Source organism: Pipistrellus hanaki (assembly GCF_964339955.1).
Source record: "Pipistrellus hanaki genome assembly, chromosome: 13".
In the NCBI taxonomy this organism is placed as follows: Eukaryota; Metazoa; Chordata; class Mammalia; order Chiroptera; family Vespertilionidae; genus Pipistrellus; species Pipistrellus hanaki.
In genome coordinates, this window is record NC_140515.1 from 20,240,985 (window position 1) to 20,267,608 (window position 26,624).

General features: G+C 39.9%; 1 protein-coding gene across 19 annotated transcripts in view; it reads left to right on the plus strand.

Moving 5' to 3' along the window:
- Positions 1-26,624, plus strand: part of ERC2 (ELKS/RAB6-interacting/CAST family member 2) — an 877,102-nt gene that overhangs the window by 123,669 nt on the left and 726,809 nt on the right. The gene's annotated exons all lie outside the window — the stretch shown is intronic.

A 26,624-nucleotide genomic window follows, 5' to 3' on the forward strand; every position in this document is an offset into this window, starting at 1 on the left:
TTCTTAATTACAACTTTCTAATTTGATTAAAAAACAATCACTTTAGTCAGGGATCTGTGAAATCATGGGAAAATTGTGTCTGACATCTCTGTGTACCATATGGGCCCTTTATATACTAACTTGAGAGCAGGTGAGACCCTGAGATGAAATGACCTTTGAGTTGGTTCTTTAATGGTGAGTATGTTAAATAGTCTTCTTACATTGTCTATTTGAGCAGAGAATCTATTGCCTTTTAGAAGCTACCCTTCAAAAAATATATACATTTTTATATCCCAACTACAGGCCCAGTGCACAAATTTGTGCATGGGTGGGATCCAGCTGGCCTGGCCCCAATCAGGGCAGATCAGGGGTGGGCCTGTCAGGAGGAGGAGATGGCAGGAGGTTGGCCAGCCACCCTGCCCCAATCAAGGCTTGATCAGGGCCAGGCCAGCTGGGAGGAGGGCCTGTGGGTGATTGGCAGACAGGCATGACCCCTGATTGAGGTTGGAGGGCCAATTGGGGGCAGAGCCAGCCATAGGAAGGGGCTGTGGGCAGTGGGCCAGCCGGCCCTGCCCCAAAATGGTGTGGGAGTGCTGACCTGGGGACAGCGGCCTGGGGGAGGGGCCATGGGAAGTTGGTCAGCCTGCCTTGCCCCTGATTGGGGTCTGGGGGCCGATCTGGGCTGGGGCCAGGTGAGGGGAGGGGCTGAGGGCCAATCAGGGTGGTGGGGGCCCATTGGGTGTAGGCTGGCCAGAGGGAGGGGCTACAGGAGGTTGGCCAGCTGGCCCCACCCCCTGACCAGGCCAGTTCGCTGGCCACAGTGAGTGAGCATCATAGTAACAGGTCATCTGTTGTTCTGGTCACTATGGTTGCTGGCTTTTTATATATATATATAGATAGATCCTATAAAATTTGTCTCACTTTAAATTTTTTTATGAGAGATTTCTGGGGTCAACTTTATCATCAGTATCAATCAGCTTTGCAACTTTTCAAATGTTGTCAGATGTGCTAATAAGTAAGCTTATCAGACATGGTCTTTCCCTAGACTCTCAGTAACAAAATAGGTTTTTAAATGTTATATTTCTTAAGGATTCTCACTTACTATTACATGTTATAGACATAAATAAGTCAGGATAGTTTTAGTTACAAATATAGACACCCAAACCACATCAGCCTAAGATAAATGGGAATTTATTGTCCCACTGTAGCTGGGACTAACAGAATGAAAGCTAAATGGCAGGGATTTAACTGTGGCAGGGCTAAAACTGTGGTCTCAAGGCTTCAGGACTTTCTCTGTGCCTTCATTGGTCTGTGCTTCTCTTGGACTGTGATACTATTCCCCAGCCCTTGCCTTATCTCTCTCTTCATTCATGCCCTTCTCCCCTCTGCCTGTTGGTTTCCTTTAGTCACCCTGCCGACACAGCCTCCTCTGTGTGGCTGGAGAAGATGGTCTCTAGATTCTCTGTTCCCCTTCTCATACCTGGCGTCTGTGGTGCAGTGGGAGGAAGTACTTCTCTTCCCCAATATCACCAGGTTGATTTTAGGGAAGGACTTTGACCCTGCTTGGCCCATAGTCCCTCTCCCCGAGTAGTCTCTCTGTCTAGCCATGGGGCGGGGGGGTGGGGGGGGTGGGGGTGTAGGGGTTGTAAATGACCAATAGCCCCAGCTGAGCCCAAGAGGAGGGAACATGAGCTAGCCAAAGGGGAACAGTTGCAGGAAGAAGGGGAACAAGAACATTTGAAGGAATAATGAAACATGGCTCCCATACCCCACTGGATGGTTGCACTTGAGATTAGATAAACATGTATTGAGTATTTCTATGTCAGGCACTGTACTACACCCTAGTCATTCAAAGGCAAATGACAAGATTACAAAGCAAGTTAAGCGGGCAAAATTACAGTGGGAGTGAATAGGTTAAATGTAAGGAAGAGCCTCCTGAAGGTGGCTGGAATTCTATTTTGGAATGTGTTTCATTAGAATTTTCCGTTTTGTTGTGTTTTAATGAGTTGGCATCTCCTTGGGATGATTTGAATATTATAGATATTGCAAATCAGTTTCCTAAAAGGCGAATATAGATTTTTAAAATCTATTCATTGAGAAAATTTCTTTTGGTGAAAAAAAAAATATATATGTTCATTTGGAAGAGAGAAAGTATAAAGAGGAATACAAAAAAATAATTCTAATAGCCAGAGGTAGCATCTTGGTCAGTTAGCATTTTGGAATATATCTTTATAGTTTTTATATGCATATATGTAAAGGTAAAATAATTTATCTAATTATTATATTTAGACAGATTGCTTTAATACTGTTTATTTGGTTTTGAATTTGGCTTTTTATTTAGTGTTTTATCATGAGCATTTTCCCTTGCAAAGAAACATATGTTAGAGATAGGGTTTTTATATTCTTTGCTTCATAGTTGACCATTCCTCCAGCATCACACGTTAAAGTTGTTTGCTAAACTTTATTATCACGGGAAATGCAAAGCATGTGCTGGTACCCAAATCCTTGTCTACCTTCTGGCTGGTTTCCTTGGGTGCCATTCCCAGGAGGTCAAAGGGAAGACACACATTTAAGTCTCTAGATCCGACGGCTTCTCTGCCCTTTGTGAGGTCATATCGGTTTACATTCTTACCAGCAATGAAGGAGGGAGAGCATAAGGATCTAACGAACCATCTCTGACAATTTGCTCATATGTCCAGTTAACTGATTTTTTCTTATCTGTGAGGGGCTACTATGTGTGAGCCTAGTGGTCCCACGTGTTGGATACTGGAAAAGGATCTGGAAGCATGGACTAAAAATTTTAACTTTTCAGTGAGAAATGAATATATGGGTTTCTCCAAAGGATTAATTTCTTGGATCAAAATGACCATATTCTTAGTATTAAGACCAAATAAATGGAAAATGCAATGTTCATATTGTTGTTATTTTTGTGTGTGTTTTTTTTCATCCCCCCCCCCCCCTCTCTTTTCCTCTCTCTCTCTAAATACAAGAGGCTCTCTATCCTCTTGGCTATGATTCCTAGGATGGCAATTATAGTACTAAAGGGTGTCTTAGTTCAGGCTGCTATAACAGAATACCACCATAGACCGATTATTAATAAACAATAGAAATTTATTTCTCGCAGTTATGGAGGCTAGAAGTCCAAGATCTGGTGTCAACATAGTCAAGTTCCAGCGCCTGCTGTCTTCCAGGTTGCTGATGGCCATTTTCATGTTGTAGCCTCACTTAGCAGAGAAAGTAAGAGAGCTCTCTAGGGTCTCTTTTATCAGGGCACTAATCCCATTAATGAGTTGCCCACCCTCTTGGCCTAATCACCTCCCAAAGCCCTACCTCCTATGAGAAGTGAGAAAATATACATGGAAGTACTTGGAAAACTAGAAAGGACTGTATTTAGCATCTAATCAAAATTTGTCTAAAGTTATTTCTTAGTAATCAGTCAGTTAGTGAGCCTGTGTCCCTGGGCTGTGCTTCTCAACTTTGTTGTATCTTCCCCCTTAGAGAAATAGGAAGGCTAGAGGGAGCTGTGTTGGGTATTTCCCTTTCCTCAGTTAGTTAGGTTTTCTTTGAGGAAAGACCTGTTAAGAATAGAAAGCTCTGGGCATGTTGCTAAATGACTACTTTCCCTAGCCCTCTGAGGGAAGAACCAAGGAATTTTCCCCCATCTTCACTGTAGGAATCTGGTAGGGCTCCTGGAGGTAAAATTCATGATAGTCTCTGAGCTTGCCAACCCTGGGTTCCCCTGAGGTTTTTATGATGTTGTTTCATAAAAAAATTGAGGAATAAAATAGCGTATTTTTCTTGCTCTGTTTCCATCATCTTATAGGTTGGACATAGGAAGAGGGTTAGCAAGCATTTTAGGAATTTGTTTAGGATAATAAGAATTGATGGCTGTAGAAGAATAACTGTCTTGTGGTTACAACCAGATGCGTGTAACACGTGTGTGTGGTTTGAAGGAAAAGGGGAGTAAATGAAAAGAATAAGTCACCGACTCTGGCTCCTTTGTAGTAAGCCAGGTAGTAAAATGGATGATATTTTATAAAACAAACAATTGTGACCTGTGTCCACTTTGGAATACGGCGGGCCTTCAAAATCTATCAGAAACTAGAAAGTCATAGAAGTCATTGGCTTATTTTACTATCAGACAATTATTTAAGCAAACATTGCTTTGGAAGGCTCTTTGAACTGTTTTGAATAAGTACTGCTGTTGAATGATTTTAGTTGTTGAACCTTTTCTATAACTGGATTTTTTCCTGATTTATGTAAGGTTAAAGAGTAAAAGATGAAGTTAGGTTAAAGAGTAAAAGAAAAGTTAAGAAATTCTTAACCTTCCCCCAAAACAGAATTTGTACTTTAGTTTGTTTACAGCAAAATATTTTAAATATAAGAAGTCTACTTCCCATGTTGTAATTTGTGTTGGAATCTCTTTCACATCCCGAGTGGAAAGGGTTCCAATTAAGGGTTTGGGTTCTGGAGAAGGGCCGCACACAAATGAAAAGAGACTTGAAGAAATTTAATTTGGCAATATGGGGGGCCAGGCGGTAGTCCAACTCTAGTGGGAGAAGAACTCTCTGCTCTGGCCCTGCCATCCCTTTTATTGAGGCTTTGGGGAAAACATCTCAGGCAAGATAAATAGAAATTTACATGAAGCCCTTAGGCAGGAAATAACAGAAACTTACATGGGACAAACAATGTAGAGGCTGCTTCAGCTAATAATGTCTTAACTAAAGGGTGACTGGATAGAGCAATTAAGGTTGTTGACCAGCCTTCCTGGCTTCCTGTCAACATCTCTCTTTTAGTGAAACTGACTTGTTTCTGGAAAATTTGCAAAAAGATTTTGCTTTTAATTATTTTCAAGATCCATAAGTGTCCTTTATCCTATTTGATAAAAGAGTAATATACAAATTGACCATCACTCCAAGACACAAGATGGTTGCCCCCATGTGGTCAAAGATCCTGCCCCCACCAGACACAAGATGGCCACCACAATGTGGCCAGCAGGGGGCGGGGGCAGTTGGGAGGGACCAGGCCTGCAAGGGAGGGCAGTTAGGGGTGATCAGCCCTACAGGGGAGGACAGTTAGGGGTGACCAGGCAGGCAGAGGAGGGAAGTTGTTGGCAAACAGGCTGGCAGGGGAGCAGTTAGATATCAATCAGGATGGCAGGGGAATGGTTAGGGGGTGATCAGGCTGGCAGGCAGAAGCGGTTAGGGGCAATCCGGAAGGCAGGCAGGCAAGCAATTGAGAGCCAACTGTCTTGGATTGTGATGGGGATGTCCGACTGCCCGTTTAGGCCCGATGCCAGTGGGATTGAGCCTAAACGGGCAGTTGGACATCCCTCGAGGAATCCTAGATTGGAGAGGGTGCAGGCTGGGCTGAGGGACACTACCCCTCCTCCCCGGCATGAATTTTGTGCATAGAGCCTCTAGTTGGAAAATACAAGAAGGTGACCACAGGTTGTGAGGCACAGTGGGAAGAAATAGGGAACTATCTAAGTTTCTGTGTCCATGGACTGTCCATTGCTCTGCTCTTCCACCACTTTTACTTTAATTACTTTTAAGATGGGGCTGCATATCATTCCAGAAGCTAGCTCTCAAGAGGAGATGCTCCTATACTTTTTCAAACACCAAAGCTAGGCTTCCTTCTCTCTCTTTTCGCAGTCTGTAGTTCTTTCCCGAATTCAGTGTCAGGTGGTGATGAAGAGTTCAGCTTCGGAGATCAGTCACTTGATTCCAGTCTAACTGTTGCTCTTTAGTGTATGACCTTGGGGGATGTGTGACTGTGGGTGAGTACTTGACCTGTCTCTACCCCAATTACATTGTCTATGAGCAGAAATAACAATATGGCCTCCCGCTTTGAGTTGTTGGTAGGATGAAATGAGTGAATCATCTGGAACTCATTGTAAGGAGTTCACAAATGTTAGTTGATACTATTATTATTTTACTATCTGTCTTTGACACTTCTCTCTTTTGCTCTTTTCTCACTTCCCTGCCTTTGCATAAAACTATTCTGAAAATTCCCATTTGCACATTCTTTTCTAATATGGGTGTAACATTTCATTTAACACACACACACACACACACACACACTGTTTTACTGAGCACCTATACTGTGGAAGGTACTCTGGTAGATACTGAGAGTTCATGGATACTGAGTTCATAGATACTGAGAGTCAGTTGTGAAAGTAAAGAAAGATCAAGGTGCGGTGGAGTTGTACAGCCAGGGCACAAGCCCAGCCTGCGAGGTCATGGAAGGCTCTGCGACAAGGGAACATTCAGCTGAGACTGGAAGCATGAATAGAGCCTTCAAGGATGAACCCAATTCCTTCTTTTCCTTGGAGCTCTTCCTGGTCACATTTATTCTTTTACACCCTTGATTTAAATTGCCGGAGCACTTTATTTCTCCCTCAAATATACTATGTGAAAATGCCTATTTATTTTATAAATATGTGGTTGTACCACTGAGTTACAAACTCCTTGAAGAGGAAGACTAGATCTTACTGATTTTTTAATGGTCATAGCTTCCTGCATAGGATAACCCTGTTCAAGTAGGCCTTCAGTTACATTCTGAAGTAAACCACATTGTGCTTTGAGGAGGATAGATCCTGCAAAGGAATTCTTTCTTATACCTGGCTCATTTGGGCCTGAGCTTCCTCTTTGCCTTGTTACAACTCAGTTCTCATATGCAAACTGGAAGGATTAAATTAGGGTCCTTTGGGTTAGGGTTTCTGTGATTCCCTTGAGAGAATCTGGTGGGAGGTAAGTGTTGTATGGAATGCAGCATGGATGGGTGCTTATAGGAGTGATATGTAAATGTGGGCCCATTATCTTTTAGTGACCTTCTAAGGGGATGTTTTTGACTGGGACCGAGTTGAAACTGTTCAGCAGGTGGAGTTAGGCAGCAGCACCCACTCTGAATGCTATATGCCTCCTAGGCATCAAGGGACATTTCTGAGAAAGAATTTGATCTCTTACTATAGGTAGAATCTAGACATGTGTAGCCCAACTTTGATGGACTAAGGAGTCTCAAAGAAAGCCAGATTTCAGAGATATTCATTCATTCATTCATTCATTCATTCATTCATTCATTTCATGTCCTCTCTGGCAGCATAGCATTTGGGTTCAGATCCAGAGATGGGACCCTTGAGAAAGGAAATCATTGCGACTGAGGAGAGTTCACAGAGAGCAAAGGAGCAGAGGACCAGTGCAGCTGGTGCCTAACTATGGCTTCATGGAGTCTCTAACTGCTGTTTTCTGAGAATGAGAGGGCCCTGGTATAAAGAGAGAGGAATGAGTCACTAGAGGCCCATCAGCTGTCCTGTGGGAACCTCCTTTTGAACAACTTGGCCATGTGGGGCCTCAGGAGCTCTCCTTTTGGTCAGAAAGGGCCAAGAGCTGCAGAAGTTGGTAACCTTGAGAAGGTCACAGTGGGAGAGAAAAAATCTGAAATCTGGATCTATTCCTATTCTCACTCCTGGGTGTTCAGGATCAGCATATCATTCAAGGGAGTTTCAGAGAATAGTTCCAGAGAAGGAGTTATTGGACAAGAAGGCCGTTTCTTGTCTGTAGTTTGTTTTAGTGTGACCAATTTATCGCAATATGGTTGATTGGGTGGGTTGACGCTGTTAGCTACCTCAAAATAAAAAAATAGCCGAAGCCAGTTTGGCTCAGTGGTGGAGCGTCGGTCTGCGGACTGAAAGGTCCCAGGTTTGATTCCGGCCAGGGGCATGTACGTTGGTTGCGGGCACATCTCCGGTGGGGGGTGTGCAGGAGGTGGCTGGCCGATGTTTCTCTCTCATCGACGTTTCTGGCTCTCTATCTCTCTCCCTTCCTCTCTGTAAAAAATCAATAAAATGTATTTTAAAAAAATAAAAAAATAGGTAGGGGTTCACTGGAACAGAAATTAAAGCATAATCGGGATCTAAGTCTGCTGCTCTCGTGGGCATTTCTACACCTTTCCTGCTCTGTTCTGCCCACTTCACCTCTATCTTCCAAAGCCTTCTCTGTGTCCATTTTGTTTCCTTAGAACTGGGGTTTCCCTGGGACTTTGGTTCGCCAAGTCCCCATATCTTCCTGAGGAATTCTTTGTAACTCTGCATCCTCTATTGAATGGGTCATGTTTTCAGTTTCCAATTATAATTTTCTCAGAAAGGCATCAGACTATGGGTGAGAACATCCTTGGTCCATTTTGCTACTGGAATGGGGAGAGCTAGGAGCAGGGCCATGTGACATGGAGCTTTGCTGTGGATGGACAGAATTGCTGGAATAGGCCATGACCAGAGCAACTCACAATGGACACCTCCAGTTCATAATCGTTCATTCATTCATTCATTCATTCATTCATTCATTCCATTTACTCTCTGTAAGCATAGCATTTGGGCTTAAGACCTTGGGTTCCAGATTAAACTCAAATCTGGGCTGTGACCTTGAGCAAGTGACTTCCTCTCTCCGAGGCTTATGTAAAAAGTACTAATTGTACTTACTTCATAAAGTTGTTTAGAAGAAGATGTGAGAAAATGTATATAAAGAGCTTGGCATAGGGCTCAGTGCAGAGTAAGCACTTTGTAAATGTTAGTTATTTTTATATGCAGTCTATAAGACATTAATACAAAGATGGCACCTGTCTTTATAGGGCATGTACTAGTAGTCTAAGAAGGAAATAACTTTCATAGGCCATTCACTTGGAGCACAAGTGGTGACATAGTAACAATGTATAGAAGATATCTTATAGTTAGTAAATTAATCCCTTGAACAAATATTTATTGTCCACCTGCTAGGTGTGGCATTATGGTCAGCACTGAGTGTACAGTTTTAAGCAATTAGTCAAGTCCCTGCTTTCATGGAGCTCACATTATAGTTAGAAGAGAGACACACACTATAGATAGATAGATAGATATAGATAGATAGATATATAGATAGATAGATAGATAGATAGATAGATAAGGTCTGGTGATTCTGTATGCTATGAGGGATAAAAGCAGGGTAAGGGGATAGAGAATGCCAGGGTGTATGTGGGGGGCCTAATTTAGTTGGAGTAGAACAGAATGGTCTCCCTAAGGAATTCAATTTGAGAAGAGAATTAAACCAAATAGCATCTGGTGGAAGAGCATTTCAGGCAGAGGGAAGAGCAAAGGCAACAGCCCTGAGGCGGGTATATGCTTGGTATGCCAAGAACCAATAAGAAGGCTGGGGTCACTGGAGCCTTAGTGAGTTAAAGGTGAGAAGAGTGGAAAATGAAGTCTCAGAGGTAGATAGGGGTTGGGGGTGACTTAAAATTAAAAAAAAGTATATTTTTATTGATTTTAGAGAAGAAAGAAGAGGGAGAGATAGAAACATCAATGATGAGAAAGAATCATTAATCACCTGCCTCCTGCATGCCCCATACTGGGGATTGAGCTTGCAACCTGGGCATGTGCCCTGACCAGGAATGGAACTGTGACCTCCTGGTTTATAGCTCAACCACTGAGCCATGTTGGCTGGGCTAATTTTAAATTTTAACCTTCTTACAGGTTCAATTAAATTTTGTGCCTGTGGCTCATCTGGGCTTTTCAGATCAGCATGAACTCCTAACTTTTTAGTGACCAAGGGCAGTAAGTTTATTCCATTTTGAAGTAGATGGACTTGGTGAGATACATGGGAGCTCATTAGAGTTTTAAACTATTGTGGACTCTTGGCTTTTGAAACTGGTTAGGATTTCTCTGCATCAGGATAGGGAGAGTCATTGGAGTGGGGGGGTGGGAGGTGTCCTGATAAATTTAAAGCAAGTTCCCTCCAACATCACTATCACAGAACTGCTTCCTTAGTCATCCTTTAATCCTGTCTCTGTGTCTGACCTCTTTCTCCAGGATTGAAATAGCCCAGCATGCTGTATCCAGTGTGATTATTGTTTGGGGACAGGAACTGTGCTGAGTGACTCACCTCAAGTAAGAGGTGAACTACTTAGCTATATCCCACATCCACTGCTGCTGGGGATAGGAGGCCTACAAAATATGCTGACAGAGGTGCATGGAAACAAGAGGGAAAAGTAGATATTTCTATCAGCAGAATCTTGAGAGTGCTTCACAATGGATGTGACACTTGAGCTCTGATATTTCAGGGTTCTTTGATTCAAAATATGTGTTTCCATAATGGTTTTAACTTCTTGCAAGTGAAGGAGACTGTGGCTCTTGCTACAGTGGGGCTGGCTGACCTTAGGTATTGGTTTATGCTAATGGATAGCAGGAATGGGCCATTTATTGGACATTTATGGCTCGCTTTTTTGTATATACAACATTGCTTTAGACATCTTGAGTATAAGTTCTCTACTGTTGTGTAGAGACTAGCTCAAAACCAGCTCAAAATGGAGACTAAAAACAACTCTTTTATTTGTTCATAGTTCTGAGGGTCATTAGTTTTGCCTGGGCTTGGCTGGGCTCAGCAGGATGGTTCTGTTGCTGATCTCTTCAAGGGTCAGTCATTCATCAGGCTGCAGTCATCTGGTGAATGCAATGATTCTGTTTGGGTAAAATGGCCTGTTTTTCTTTTGTCTTGGTGCTTGGTGTTGGCTTTTGGCTAGGTCTCTCTTCTCATGATCTCTTATCCTCAAATAGGGTAGCGTGAACTTTTTCACATCTAGAGAGCTAAAGTGGGAGATCCAAGTTTGAGTTCCTCTGTTCTTTGTGATTCTTTCCCTGGCCTCAGATAGTTTCTTCACACAAATGTGATGATTAATCGCTCAAGGGGACCCTGTGCACCTCTCTTCCTTGTGATCTCTAGTTGACTTGATATTCCCAGATTCCTCTAAAATCAGAGAGACTACAGGTCTTTGCCTGAGATTCTCTTCATTGTGCTGTAGCCTGGACACTGTCTCCATGCATTAAGCTGGGCCAGTTATAGTGTTCACCTCATTGGATTCCCATCTCAAGGATTACTGTTCTTGAAACCATTGTTTCACATATGCTGTCCAGTTTTTGAGTTGTTCCAGGCAAGGAAGTTGTTCCATCTCTGTAACTCCATCTTGCCTGGAGATAGCAGTCTCAAGAGAATATATATGGAAGTTGTAAGGCATCTTGATCCATAGGCTTGGAATTTACCACATCACCTCTGAATTTTATTAGTTAAAACAAGGCCAAGGGCAGCCCCGACTCAAGGGGTGGAGAAGTAGAGTGGACTTCTTGATGGGAGGAGTGATAAAGTCACATTGCAAAGGGGCATGAGGATAGGGATGGGTCTGGCCAATGGGAGGAATATTTGAAGCACTGTTAGCAAACACTCTACTGTGTGTGGACAGATAGAGTTACTTATAAGGTGATAGCTATCATTTGCTAGTCTGCTGTTATCAACCAAGCCCTTTACACACAGCTCATCTAATCCTAATAACATTGTGAAGTGTTGTGAACTTTGTAACGTTATTCACATATGGAACAAGTGACACATGGTAAAGATTGTTTTCCAGATAAGGAAACTGCCACTCCTTAAAGGATAAGTGATTTGCTTGAGGTTTTATCTGGTATTGTGTGACTTCCATGGCTGTGCTTTGAATCCATTCTTACACTTGCAACTTTTCTGTATCCTTCAGTGTTAGGTGTAGTTCTTACAGACATTAAAAACAATGCAAGCAGATGGTTTTTGATCTTTTAGGTGGTTAGTTTATTCCATTTACGTCTATTATAATTGCTGATGTGTTTGGATATATTTCTACTGTTTTATTTTTTGCTTCCAATTTACCGTGCCTTTTATTTATTTTTTATTTTATTTTATTTTTTAAAATATATTTTATTGATTTTGTACAGAGAGGAAGGGAGAGAGATAGAGTTAGAAAACATCGATGAGAGAGAGTCACCGATCAGCTGCCTCTTGCACACCCCCTACTGGGGATAGCCCGCAACCAAGGTACATGCCCTTGACCGGAATCGAACCTGGGACCTCTCAGTCCCCAAGCCGATGCTCTATCCATTGAGCCAAACCGGTTTGGGCTACCCTGCCTTTTAGAGATCTGTTTCCTCTTTTGTTTGCATTTTAAAAAATTCTCTTTCCTTACATATTTGAAAGTTATATTTCTACTCTCATTCTATTACCTTTAAAATGTAACATGTACAATAGAATTAAAGTCTCTTTAACCTTTTTATATTCTGTGTTTTTTTTTTTTTTTTTTTTCTGTGAAGAATTTGTAACATTTTAACATCAACCATTTGCCCCCAGTCTTTAATGTTTTTCTTTTCACATCTCCCTGGGGATATGGTAGTATTGTACTTTCCTATATTCTTTGAAATTATGAACAGCCATGGGACTGGCTTTCACCAGTGAAGTATGAGAAACGGAATGCTTAAAGAACCAGTGTGCAGTTCACCATGTGACCTGTAGCAATTGTTGAAGAAGATTTTGAGATGAGGTTGCTGAGTGGCTATAGACTCTCAGCTAACTCCAGAAGGATATTTACCATGAGGGAGAAATAAACATTTATTGTTTAAGCCTTAGAGATTTTGAGATTATTACCATAGCATATCCTGACAGATAACTTCCTGACCCCCCAAATTAGCTATCATCATTATTATTGTTTTTTACTCGTGTCAGGTCTTCCTTCTAGGCTCTTCTGTTTTCTTGAAGAACATATTCCAGAAGTTCCTTAATATTAGTGACATGCTGTTGAATATATAACAGCTGGTTCCCTGAGGGCAAAATGCCCCCCTGAATTTTAGTGTTTGCTCATTTCTACTGTGTAATGGCGGAGTTCAAGTTACTAACATGTCAACTGACTCAAAATTTCTTAAAATTTGGTTCTTATCCAGCCCATACTGTTTCAGGTGGATTATGTTAGTGGTAAGCTATGTGTTTGTCTGAAGACATCTCTATTTCATCCTCATTATTGGCAGTTTAACTGAGAGTAAAATTCTAAGGTTGAGAGTTATTTGCTTAATTTTTTTTTTTTTTTTTTTTTTTTTACCACTTTCAAACTATTGTTGCTCCCTTGAGAAGTCTATGGTCATCTAATCTGCTATTTCTCCTTGGTTGCTTCTAAAATCTTTTGTGTTTAGATTCTTTAGTTTTGCTTAGCTATGTTTGGGTGTGGATTTAATTTTACTTACCCTCTTGGAAAGATTTTGCTCCTCTCAATCTTTAATGAGTAATACACATTTTTTTATTCAATTTTTTTTTTAGAAGAGTGTTTGACCTCTGAGATTCTATGTGGTGTGGGTTAAGAGACTGTTACTCCAGAACATATGTATGTCTGTTTTTGTCAAGTATCACCTTGGGATCATTTTCATATTTAATTTTATTCTCTATTTGGGTGTTCCAAGGCCTTCAAGGGACTGTAAAATGAACCCCAAATTCACATTAAGGTAAATCCTTGGAGAAATTACTTTCATCTTGCCCTGATCTCATAGTTCAGGCTATTGCCATGACCTTCATGGTGGGTTCAGGATGACTTGCAGGAGGGCCAAGGACACAATGAATACACTATACAGAAATATGAATTTTGGCCGAAAACAGTTTGGCTCAGTGGATAGAGCATCAGCCTGCAGACCGAAAGGTCCCAGATTCCATTCTGATCAAGGGCATGTACCTGGGTTGTGGGCACATCCCCAGTAGGGGTGTGCAAGAGGCAGCTGATTGATGATTCTCTCTCTCATCGATGTTTCTAACTTTTATCCCTCTCCTTTCCTCTCTGTAAAAAATCAATAAAATATATTTAAAAAAGAAATATGAATTTTGAAGGTATTTAGGGGTCAGGTGGAAACCTCTTTTGTGAAGGGGTGCTAAGAGACAGGGTCCAATCACATCAGCTTTTTAATTCACTTTGAGTACACATTTTCCCTTTAGCAATGCATACAGGCAGATCAAAGGTAAAGTTTGGTAAACAATGTAAAGATTATCAGGTTAGGAAATAGCCTGGAGCCATGGCAGTCACAGCTGGAGCAAACTTGTGCTAATACTCAGCTTTGCTGGGATCAAGGTCCATTGGCCTTCCAAGGTCTCTTTTGCACTTTCATGTAAACGTTTGTTATGCTTTGGCCATCTGGCAGGCTATCATCTTCTTGTGCTGGTGCTCACCATCTCACTGGTCCAGTTTCATGGAGGACTCTCAGCCATTCCCCCTGCCTTCCAGATTACCTTCCCCCGCCCCTGCCTGACTCCTCGATAGCCAAATCCTCAGCAACTCTCACCAATCTGATTTTTAGTTTTCCTCTTTGCTTTGGCCCTTGAAGACCTCTCGTACTTTCTTGTATGCTCGTCTATGCATACAAAGTGCTATTTTTGTATTTTCTCTAGCTTTTCCAGGTGTTTATAGCTATCTGTTCTGCCATGTTGCTAAAATCAGAAGTGTAGGGCACACTCTAGGCCCCCACTATCCCTTTTCCCTTGGAGTATTTCAATAGCTTCCTCTCTGCCTCTAATCTCCTATCCTTTCGGGCTATCTTCCAGTTCTAAAATACTCCCCTCTCCCCCATACTTTTATTTATTTATTTATTTATTTATTTAGTTAGTTAGTTAGTTAGTTAGTTAGTTAGCTAGCTAGCTACTAGAGAGAGAGAAACAGAGAGAAACACTGATTTGTTGTTCCAGTTCTTTGATTCTGGTGCGTGCCCTGACCAGGCACTGAACCTGCAACTACAACCTTGGCATATCAGGATAACATTCTAACCAATGAGCTACCTGGCCAGGACTATACATGTACCCTTTTTTAAAAAGTAAATACATTCTTGCACACCCTTAAGAATGTTTGTGGCAACTGTGGAGAAATAAAATCTTACTCTCTAATATCTTCCTTCCTTCAGGTCTTTGCTTAAATATCATGAAGAAGCATGAGACTACCTGTCTACCCTACCTAAAATTAGCACCCTCTTGCCATGTTCATGTTTAATTTATTCATATAATACATAATGTGCTATACTTTTATTTGTTTACTGATTGTTGATTGTCTCCCCTCATGAGACTTTAAGTCCCACAGAGTCAAGTTCTCTGTCTGTTTTGCTCATTGTTAAAGCCTCAATCCTGGTATTGTGCCTGGCTCATAAGAGATGTTCAATCGAAACTTTTTGTATAAATATATAAAAGAAAAGAAAAGTTATGCCTTAACTTTTCAGATAATTTTATTTTTTATCATTAAAATGAAAACAAATTTAACTTTCTATAAAATTAAAACAAATTAACTTTCTATAAAACTCACAGACCTTTGAGAATGCATTGGTACGCCTAGCACCATGTAGCAGGTAACACTGCATTCACACTACTTTCTGCTTTATGAAGTTTGAATCATTTCTGTGGCATTTGGGCCCTTCACCGGTGAGCATTACCTATTACCTTTGTAGCTGCCTCCTGCCATTCCTGATGCTCACACATGCCTTCCAAGCTCTCTAATCTCTTCCTATCCAACATGTCTTGATTTCTTTACACTTCTACGTCTTTGCTTATACCTATCACCCTACTTAGAACACCTTCCCTTTTTGCCTCTGGGAAATTCTTCTTTGTTCCATGCTCCACTCAGAGATCACCCACCTCCTTTGTGGATTCCTGATGCTCAGACCAGGAGGAGGCTTTCCTGATGCCTCCCTCTCTGCACTGCCTCTACACTTTGTGTACGCTCCCTTTGCTCACGTCCCTTCCCATTGGGATTACTGGTCTCCACGTTTATCACTTTCTCTTGACTAAGAGCGTCTCCAGGCCAAGGAGAATGTGTCATGCTTTCTCTGTCCGTGGATCCTCAATGCCTTAGTGTAGTGCTTAGCACACTGAACACATGCTCAGTAAAGTGATTTGAGTGAATGTTGCCTGGGAGTGATTGTGGCAGAAATGAAGAATGAGCTTATACTCTAACTCTCTGAGTGGACTCAAATGAAGGGAGAATTCTTTGTAGCATAATAGTTGTTAGACAAAGGGCTTGGTGGGAGAGTTTGTCATATCCTGACAAAAAAATTCTTTCCAGGAAAAAAAAAGCTTTCTATGTGATGAAAAATAGGTGTTATCTTGTTTAGAGTTCATTGAATAAGTTGTTAAGGTGGTTTTCACTATTAATGCTAATTATAACATTAAGAGAAGTTGCTTATTCAATTCATAAACTGTACTAAGCAATATTAATACATTTATATATGTACATCCCAGGTATAATTAAATTTGCTCATCACCACAACTATATCATCCTCATTTTACAGTAGAAGAAATTGAGGGCAAATAACTTTGCAGAATTGAAACAGTATAGACACAAATAATAGTAGAAACAGTTCTTGCTTGAGCTCAGGCTCCTAACTTTTCTCCCACTCTGGATTTCAGTTACTCCTATAATAATGGAGTTTTCTTTGCCCCTTTAAAAGGCGATTTCCAAGCTTATTTAGAGGGATAAGTGAAGAGTCTTTGCGCAGACACTGCACACTATAAAACTCATTCTATGTTCTTTTCCACCTACAAAAACCCATAAAGCCTACAGTTCTTCCCATTCTTATTTCTTTTGCATTTTTAAACTAAAGAAATGAAACATTCAGAGATACAAGCAAAAAATTAACTTGCAAGCCCTCATCTTCATTGGTTTCATAAACCTCTCCTAGTCCACAGGCCAGGATGCAAATAATGATGAGAGGGATAGTCATGCATTTTATATAGCGTACAGATGAATGGGTTCAAGCTGCCACTGGCCTCCTGTAACTTGCGGAAGGCTCTGGTATGTTGAGATTTATGTAACCCAGGACTAATAGTTCATCTTATTTAGGAAAATGGCAGTAGGACCTGGAATTCATAAGGTATTACATTAGAGCTTGCTTCAATTTAAATTCTTCTTCCATTCAATAATGCTTTTGTTCTGGGCCCCGGCAGTGTCTGCACCGCTAGATACTTTCTTTATATTCCTGTTGGACTTGATAGGTTAGCTCCGTTCCAGACTCAAATTGGAAAGCCATTTTTTCCTCCTTTTCTAAATTTAAAAGTCTCCAATGAATTATAAAACAAAATAAATATCCAGGGATGAGAAAAGCACTTTGCAAGGCCTTTTTTTAAACATAACATTTTGCTGTCCTTCTGGAGAAAATTCTATTCTCTTTCACCGGGTTAAGATTTGAAAAAGAATATCAAAGCATCTGAAATATACGTTTTTGCTCATAAGTGCATACTTGAGTTTTTAAGTTTTTGCTAAGGAAAACTTTTGTTATTGATAATACACAAGAAATATCCAGATTAAAATAAAAATAACCTCAAATTGATATTATTCAAGAGTAGTATCAAGGGATCTTGTTTCTCAGTGATATAACATATTCTTTGGGTGATACTATCTTCATATTTTTGCTTTGGCTTACCCAATGATAGCATGGGTATTCTGTGACTTATCATTATCTTTTTCAGGTTCTTAAGTGACCCCTTCATACTTGATTTTATCCCACATATTTTTTTGGGGGGGAAAGATCCTGTAAACCCTTTTCAATGTCTTTAAGTTCTCAGGTGGAAAAATGTTAAATCTTTCAAAAGTCCCTAAAGGTGCTCTTAAAAAATAATAAAAAAATATATGTATATATACATTTATTGATTGATTGATTTCAGAGAGGAAGGAAGTGGAAGAGAGAGATAAATATTAATGATGAGAGAGAATCATTGATCGGCTGTCTCCTGCACGCCCCCTACTGGGGGGTCGAGCCCAGGAATCGAACCTGGGACCCCTTCAGTCCTCAGCCTGACACTCTAATCTACTGAGCCAAACCAGTTAGGGCTACAAGTGCTGTTTAAGAAGTGCTTTCTGAGAGGGAGTTCCCTCCTACTGGTTGGAATTAAGCATGGGCTCCAGCTCCTGAAGGCTTGCAGCCACGGGCACCCTGGGTGTGGCTGCAGCAGCTGCGCCACTGCGGGTACTCCGTGGAAGGAATGTGCCTGGGCTCAAGATGTTTCACTCCAGCGTGGAACCTGGCTCGTGGCAGCTGTTGCACATGCCTGGATGCTAACGATGTGATAACAGGATCCTCCTGCAGTCCTGTGACAAATCAGACTGGTGCATGGGGCTGGGAGGGCAAGAGCAGTGACTTGTTTTTTATAACTAGCGCTTGTGCCATCTCCGCTGTGACTTCAGGTGAGGAGTGGTCTCCTCTTTGGGCCCCTTATAAAAAGAAGCAAAGATGATTATGCTTCTGATCTTTTTCTTCACTTATGTTTAGTGATTTTGTTGTTAAACACTTGCCGACTCTTTAAAATGCATATACCAGCTTGTAGCAAAACCCAGGCCATTCTTTCACAGTATTTTATTTGCTATGAAAGGCTAGCATCTGAAGTGGCCAAGCCAAAAAGTTCTTCCTGGTTAAAGGTTTAATTTGTACACGACACAGTCAAACGTAATCTTACATTCCCCCACTCTACTTTCATCTCTTTCCATTGCATTTTGGGAAGGTTTGTCTATGGATAACAGCAGCTTTTTAAAATGATAGGTTAATGTTGGCTGGAATGGTGCTTGCTTAGTCTTTGATGTGTGCTACCTGTTTAACCTCATCACAGTTTTGTGAGATAGATGTATTATTAGCAGCTTCAAAAAGAGTTAGAAACTCCAGGGAATAGAAATACCTGTTAATGTCAACCCAGCCCACCCAAGCCTGGGGGACCCAGCAGCTAGCAAATGATCAGATTGATCCCACAGCTAGTGAGTCATCCAGTTGGCACTCAACACAAGGCTGTTTAGCATCAAAGACAGGGTTCTAATTGGACGTATTATTCCCAGTCAGATCTGTAGAACTCTCATTATTAATTATCTGACATTAATTTGAAATTTTCCAAGTTCTCTTAACTAATCATGTCTGTTGCTGGGTCAGAAGCTTGAACTGGCACGGTTATGTCTCTGCCATCAAGATCACCTGAGTCTTGTATATATTGCCCTTTAGGAATTCCTTGCCCTGAATAAACATCACCATAGCACATGCCATTCACACTTTGATTCAAAACGGTCTTTAACTATAACAGTAATGGTAGCAGATTCCTCTTGGGGTCTCTGTCCACCTTTAAACAAGTCTTCCCTTTGTAGTGTCTCCAGTTGTGCAAGGTCAGCTGATGGATTCACTGAGGACACCTGGCCCACGCCAGGACAATTCCAGATTCTGTCCTGGGTACTTCCAGTTTGGAGTAAGGAGTCCTCAAGACCAAGTCATAAGCTTCTTGCAGCCATTCTTGCTATGTCCATTTCCTTCTTTTCCTGGGTTATATTTTCTGCTTTGATTCAGGGGAAGACTCTGATGTTTTCCAATACATTGCCTCCTTTAGCTTAAGTTAGGCCCAGTTGATTTTTGTTGTTTGCGACTCAAAGAATCTTAAGTAATCTACCAGTGAGGAGTTTATGGCAGGCACCACAGTCCATTTAGGATGCTATCACAATATACCATCACCTAGTGCTATGGTTATGTTTATTCAGGATGATGGTGTATTGTTAGCATCGTAAATGGACTGAGATACCTGTCATAAGCTTTCTCTCCCCCCTCCATAAACTAAGAATTAATTAATTAATTTGAAATTAAATGGAAGAGAGAGAGAGAGAGAGAGAGAGAGAGAGAGAGAGAGAGAGAGAGAGAGGTTTCATTTCAGATTCTTCTTGCTCCAAACTGGAAACACCCAGAACAGAATCTGGAATTGTCCTGGTGTGGGCCAGGCATCCACCGTGAATCCATCAGCTGACCCTGTCCACCTAGAGACACTACAAAGGGAAGAAGATTTTTTAAAAATATTTTAATTGATTTCAGAGAGGAAAGGAGAGGGAGAGAGAGATAGAAACATCATTGATGAGAGAGAATCATTGTATGGCTGCTGGGGACCGAGCCTGCAACCCGGGCATGTGCTCTTGACAGGAATTAATCCGCATGCCGACACTGTCCCCTGAGCCAAACCAGCTAGGGCAAAGGAAGAATCTACTACTATTACTATTATAAAGATTGTTTTGAATCAAAGATTGTTTTGCAAAAGAAGTTTCATCTCAGACTATCCTTATGGTTTTCTTATAATTGAACAAACAAAATTATTTCTCACAGTTTTGGAGTCTGGGAAGTCCCAAATCAAGGTGCTGGCAGATTCTGTGTCTGCTAAAGGCCAACTTCCTGGTGAGAGGGGTGTTTCTCACTGTGTCCTCACATGGAAGAAGGGGCAAAGGAGTTCTCTGGGGCTCCTTTGATAAGGGCTCCAATCCCTTTTATTATCTAATCACCCCTTAAAAAGCCCAGCTGACAACTACCATCACATTGGGGGTTAAATTTCAACATATGAATATAGGGGAGATATAAATATTCAGTCTGTAGCAATATGTATTCAAAAATTATTTTTGGAAAATATTTGAATGAGAAGGGGAAATAGAAAAGAAGGCATTCATAACATTCCTTCCATCATTTTTAATACATTTATTGAGATATAACTCATGTACAATAAAATTTACCTTTAACAAAGTACTATTTGGCAATTTTTAGTATATTGTGACTATCTATTTTAAAACATTTCTACCATTTCCTCTCAAGACCCCATATGCTTTAACAGTCATTTATCATTTCCCAGAACTCCAGCAATTACCATTTCAGTGTATATCTTTTTTAGTTTATTTGTATTACTTTCCTATGGTATGTTGGCCATACTTTTGTTTCTTGGATATGCTATATTTCTTCCTCTTCCTCTCTTTCTGTCTCTCTCTCTCTCTCTCTCTCTCTCTCTCTCTCTCTCTCCCCACATTAAAGACCATAACCATTGTTTGGATACAGTAATCTGTATCTATTCTTCACACCAGAGAAAGAAATAATGGTATAGGGCTTTGATTCTAGTTTATTAATAAAATGGAAAAACAGAGAGTTTGAGTGATTAGGTATCTTAGGAACCAGTATGATCATGTTTTCCCATTATTCAAGTTATAATTTATAAAAGAAGTTTCATCTCAGACTTTTTTCATGGTTTTCTCAGTCACTTAAAATTCCATTGGGAACACAGACATACTTACAGAAATGGTATCTAAAAGTAGGAATGAATAAAACAGTTGAACATAAACCCTAGTCCTGACATTTCAGACGTCTTTTTAAAGTTTCCCTCAGACTGCCTTTTTTTTTTTTTTTTTTTTTAATATATTGATTGATGTTTTTAGAGAGAGTGTGGAGGGGGAGAGAGAGAGATAAAGAGAGATAGATAGATAGAGAAAAACATTGATTTGTTGTTCTACTTATTTATGCATTCATTGGTTGATTCTTATATGTGCCCTGACTGGGGATCGCAACCATAACCTTGGAATATTGGAATGATGCTTTAATCAACTGAGCTACCTGGCTAGGATTCCCTCAAACTATTATTTAAGTAATGATAACATTCAATAACAGTTAGAGTTTAAATTTAGGTATTATGTATCCCTTAAAAATAAACAGTATATATGTTAACACATAATTTACAATATTATTTATAATAATATATTTTATATATAATAAAATTTATTTATTTACATTTAAGATTTCGTTTTTGACTTGGAGAGAAAATAGTATACATGTCTGTCAGATAGCACGTAGCTCAGTAATGGTTGAATGAGTGACCAAATGACCTCTGACTATTTTATCTAGTAGTGTCTTGTATTGAGGGTACTACCCATAGTTCACCCAGATTTTCTTAATCACATAAACCAACATTTCAGTGCGCTCGATAGGACTATACTAGTACTTTACTACAGTACTATTTTTATTCCCCACTTTTCAATTACCAAATAATCATTTCTTAAAGTAGTATTAAGTCTGCAGCTTTTAAAAAATACTTTTTAATTATATTGACATAAAATATTATCTTAGTTTCAGGTGTACAATATAGTGATTCAATATTTATGTACCTTATGAAGTGACTACCACAATAAGTCTGTTAACCATTTGTCATTGTATACAATTAATATGGTCTTATTAACTATGTTACATATGCCCGAGTAATTCCATAGTAATTATTCTGGTGTAATTCCCTATAATACACCCCCCCTGACTTATTTCATAACTGGAAATTTGTACTTCTTAGTCCACTTTCCTTTTTGTGTCCATCCCCACACTCTCCTCCCATCTGGCAACCATCAGTTTGTTCTTTGTATGTACCAGTTTGTTTCAGTTTTGTTTAATTTGTTCCTTTGTTATTGTTTTTCTAGTATATTTTTTAGGTTTCATCTAAGTTTAGTCATATGGTGTTTGTCTTTCTCTGTCCAACTTATTTCACTTAACATAATAATCTCTCTAGGTCAACCCATGTCACAAATGGCAATATTTCATTCATTCCTTTTTATGGTCAAGTAATAGTCCAGTATCTTATTTTGCGTGTGTGTGTATATATATATACTTTACCACAGTACGATACTTTATAATATCTTCTTTATCCATCCATCTATTGATGGACACCCAGGTTGCTTCCATATGTTGCTATTGCAAACAATGCTGCAATGAACATAGGGGTATACTAATCTTTTTGAATTAGTGTTCTTTGTATTCAAGTAAATATCAGAAGTGGAATTGCTTGGTTGTATTGTAGTTCTACTTTTAAGTTTTTAAGGCATCTTTATACTGTTTTCCATGGTGGCTACAGTAGTTTACAATCCCACCAACAGGGCACGAGGGCTCCCTTTCATCCTTGCCAACACTTGTTATTGGTTGACTTTTTGATAACAGCCATTCTGACTGTGTGAGCTGGTGTCTCATTGTGATTTTGACTTCCATTTTCCTGATGATTAGTGATGCTGGCATCTTTTTATGTGTATGTTGGCCGTCTGTTTGTCTTTTTTGGAGAAATGTCTGTTTAGGTCCTCTGCCCATTGGATTGTTTGGTGTAAGAAAGTGGTCTAGTTTCTTTTTTTTCCCTTTTTTTTCTTTTTTTGCTTGTATAATTTTTGCTTGTAATGTTTTCCCAACATTATTTATTAAAGAGACCATCTTTTCTCCATTGTATATTCTTTCCTCCTTTGTTGTAAATTAATTGACCATATAACTGTGGTTTTATTTCTGGGCTCTATATTCTGTTCCATTGACTTATGGGTCTGTTTTGATTTCTATAGCTTTGTAGTATAGTTTGAAAACAACTTTGTTGTTTTTTTCCCCTTAAGATTACTTTGGCTATTCAGATGGTTCAATATAAATTTTAGGATTATTTGTTGTAGTTATGTGAAACATTTCTTTGGTATCTTGATAAGGATTGCATTGAATCTGTAGTGAGATTTTTTTTTGAAATCTTGAGAAGTTCTTCTTAAACCCTTGTGTGCCTCTCTGATGGGCCACTTGTTAAAATGCAGGTCTGAGGTGGAACCTGAATTCTACCTTTCTTATAAAATCCCAGGTGATACTGATGCTGCTGGCCCAATGACCACTCTCTGAATAGAATGAAGGTTATTCCCCCTTCCCAAGGGAGGAGTGATGCATCAAGCAGAGAGAAGCAGGAGAGTACTTAGGAAAAAACTCTTATGAAAACTTTGAATGGCAAGGCCTTGAGTTCGGTTAAGGAAACCAGGTAGATCAGAGCAAGGAAAAATTAGCAGTTCAATGCCTGCCATCTAATTATTCAAAGTGATACTAGTTTAGGTAAAACCTCTTACCTGCATTAAAAATACTTAGATTAGCTCAGTGGTTGAAGGTCGACCTATGAACCGGGAGGTGAATGTTCCATTCCCAGTCAGGGCACATGCCCAGGTTGTGGGCACTAACCCTGGTAGGGGGCGTGCAGGAGTCAGTCGATCAATGATTCTCATCATTGATGTTTCTATCTCTCTTTCCCTCTCTTTTCCTGTTTGAAATCAATAAAGAATATTTAAAAAATACTTAGATTATTAGCAGCTTTGTGTAATGAACATGTTGGAGAGGGAAGAGGAAGTGATAGGGAAGGAAACTGTAGTAAAGATTTAAAAATGCCATTTAAAGATTTGCTAAGCAATTCAAACAAAGGAGCTTGTTTTCTAGCAACTGCTTGTGATTATTAATAATGCAAACATTCCAACTTTAAACATAATTTATATGATTGCATGTTTTGGGTTGCTTCTCTGAACACATTGAGAAATATCAATACTTCTGAATTTTTTTTTTTTTTTACCTGAACCCAGTTAAGCAGAATTGACGACAGGTGATGCTATTATCCTTTAGTTGTTTATGTATTACTGACTAATAGTAGGGAAAGAACCCTGACCTTCAAAACAGAAATGTTTGGTATTCCAGCAGCCCCTTATAGAGTTATTTTAGACCAGTGAATGGGAAATCAATTTTGTCTTTGAGTTTGTCTTAAAACAACTGTTTTTTCCCCCCCCTTATTTAAAAAATGTCAAAGCGCTTAGCATTTAGTTTTCCACCATTGCACTTAGTTGATGATCAAAAATTTTTGTTAAATTGGTTTTTATGCTCAAACGGGAGAAAAATTCTAATTGCAGGCCTGTAGCCACCACCTCTGTCTCAACAGTGGTGATTGTGGTGAACCTTTATTAAACACTTATATGTGCCAGGACCCTGCGTTTTGTGCTTTATGGGACTTGTTCACTTACTTGATGAGCATCTCATGTGGTCTTTGTGTGAACCCTGTACATTAGTTATGATTATTATCTCCTGGGTAAGGATGAATAATTTGACTCTCAGAATACTTAATTTGTCCAAGGTGATGCAGACTGTCACAGGTAGATGTAGGACTCAAGACCCAGCTATTCACCACTGTGCTTGGAATCTCTGAGAAGTTTAGTGATTTCTCCCAGATCACTTAATTGGTTAGCAGCAAAGTTGGACTTAGAAGGCAAATCTTTTAACTCTCAGCTCAGTGCAATATTTTGATATGGTGCCACCTAATGGTATTGGTCTGTAATGAAAACCAGAACTCCTTGCTTAGGAAAGCAGCTGCCAAGAGGGCTTTCCCATGGATGCTGTTCCCAGTGTTATGAATCTTGGCGCAGTGTCACATGCTATCAACCTAAGTGGGTTCCACAGTTATCTCTGACAGCACGTCTGCCCGAAGAACTCAGGGTCCCCGCACTTTGGTGCTTTTAAGAATCACCCAGTGTCCTTACTCTATCCTAAAGGAGAACGCCTAGGACCATATGTCCAAATATTAATTTTTTATGCCTTTCTCAGTAGAGCAACTCTTCCACAGCACACGGGGCCATATGTTTTCCGCCAACGTCTGCTGTTCATCTTTTCACACACATGAAGGTTTGGAGCCAGGAGGAGTTCTGTGTGTCCTGCCTACGGGATTATGGAAAAAGGGATAAGAGAACCTGCCCTTAAAATTTGATTTGAGACAAACTGGGAAATGACAAATTGGAAAATAAAGTCACAGAAGAAGTAGAGCAGGCCAAGTTGTCTGCAGAGAGATTCCGCTTTCTTTGAAAGAGTTATGTTAAACCTTTGGTTGAGAAGCTGTATGGATTTATTAAAAAAAAGTTCAAGACTTTTGGGTATAAGCCAATTCATATTTTTATATAGCTCAGAGACGGTTTTCATAGCAATGAAACCGTAAACTGCTTTATGGTACAAAACTTTATCATTTTTTTTTTGTTTTTTCCTCATAGTATGGAAAAGAGCTTAAGGTCACAGATTTTTTTTTTCCAAATCTGCCAGGAACTCATATTTTCCATATTTTGGGATAAGACACAGTAGATTCTAAACATCTGGCTAGTCCCTATTTAAATAATTGTGTGTTCCATGTACATCACATATATATTGAATATGTTATATATATATATATATTGAATATGTTATTTATATATATATATATATATATATATATATATATATATATATATATATATATAATGTGCCATAGATATTCTGAAATCTGGATTAGATTCTGACTCCAGTAGCAATTGGAGGTCATCCTCCTAAACATTGGCTAAGGCAAAGGATATTCCCCCTCCTCTTTCATATAAACTCAAGTGTGGCTTAGTTTTTTTTATTTGCATTCTTCTCCTTTTCTTGAGCTTTTAAGAATTGCGCAAAATGAAGTTCTTAGAATTGGCTGGAGGAAACCTCAATTTTAGCCACTGGCCTGTATCAGCTAACGATGTGATTGCAGTCCAATCCCGTAAGCCTGCCCTATTAATCCCCTTGTGGAGTGGGCGTAGTGCTGGCAGCTTCGGAGCAGTGTTGTCAGCCGAGTGACCTGGTGGATGTGAGGCATTTTTAGTTTTGGAGGACAGAAAGGGGCAGAGTAATCTGAGGTCAAGGACACACTCGCCCTCCCCACCATTTTCCTCACCCCAACCTAACTACAGCAAAGCAAAGAGGAATGAAACCCATTCTCTCTCACATTGTTCCCTTGTGCCAACTGTCTGGGGAGACCATTTCCCCTTTGGTCCTTTCATCTTCTTGCCCATGTTGCACTTTCTATTTATGAATACCTACTATGTGCTAGATTTAGGGGTAACATCCAATTTTGTTCCAAAACCTGCTCTTGAGAAGCTCACTTTCTCTTTCTCCTGGAGATTTTTTTTTTTTTTTTAAAAGCACAACAATGCTTTGAAAGATGTATTTGCTTCTATCTACCTGTTGCATACTGGAAGGGCCTACCAGAAAATGTAGCCTGCCATAGTACCAGAAAGAGAAGTTATTGTGACCTCCTATACTGTCTGAGACTGGAATTAATTGGACAGACTAATCTTTCCAGCTCCCATTTTGTTTACCTGTGTTTAAAGGGCAGACCAATGATTTTAAACCTTTTTTCTTCTATGGACTGGAGATGAGGTTAGTCTGTACTCTCCAGGGGCACAGTTCAAAGGAT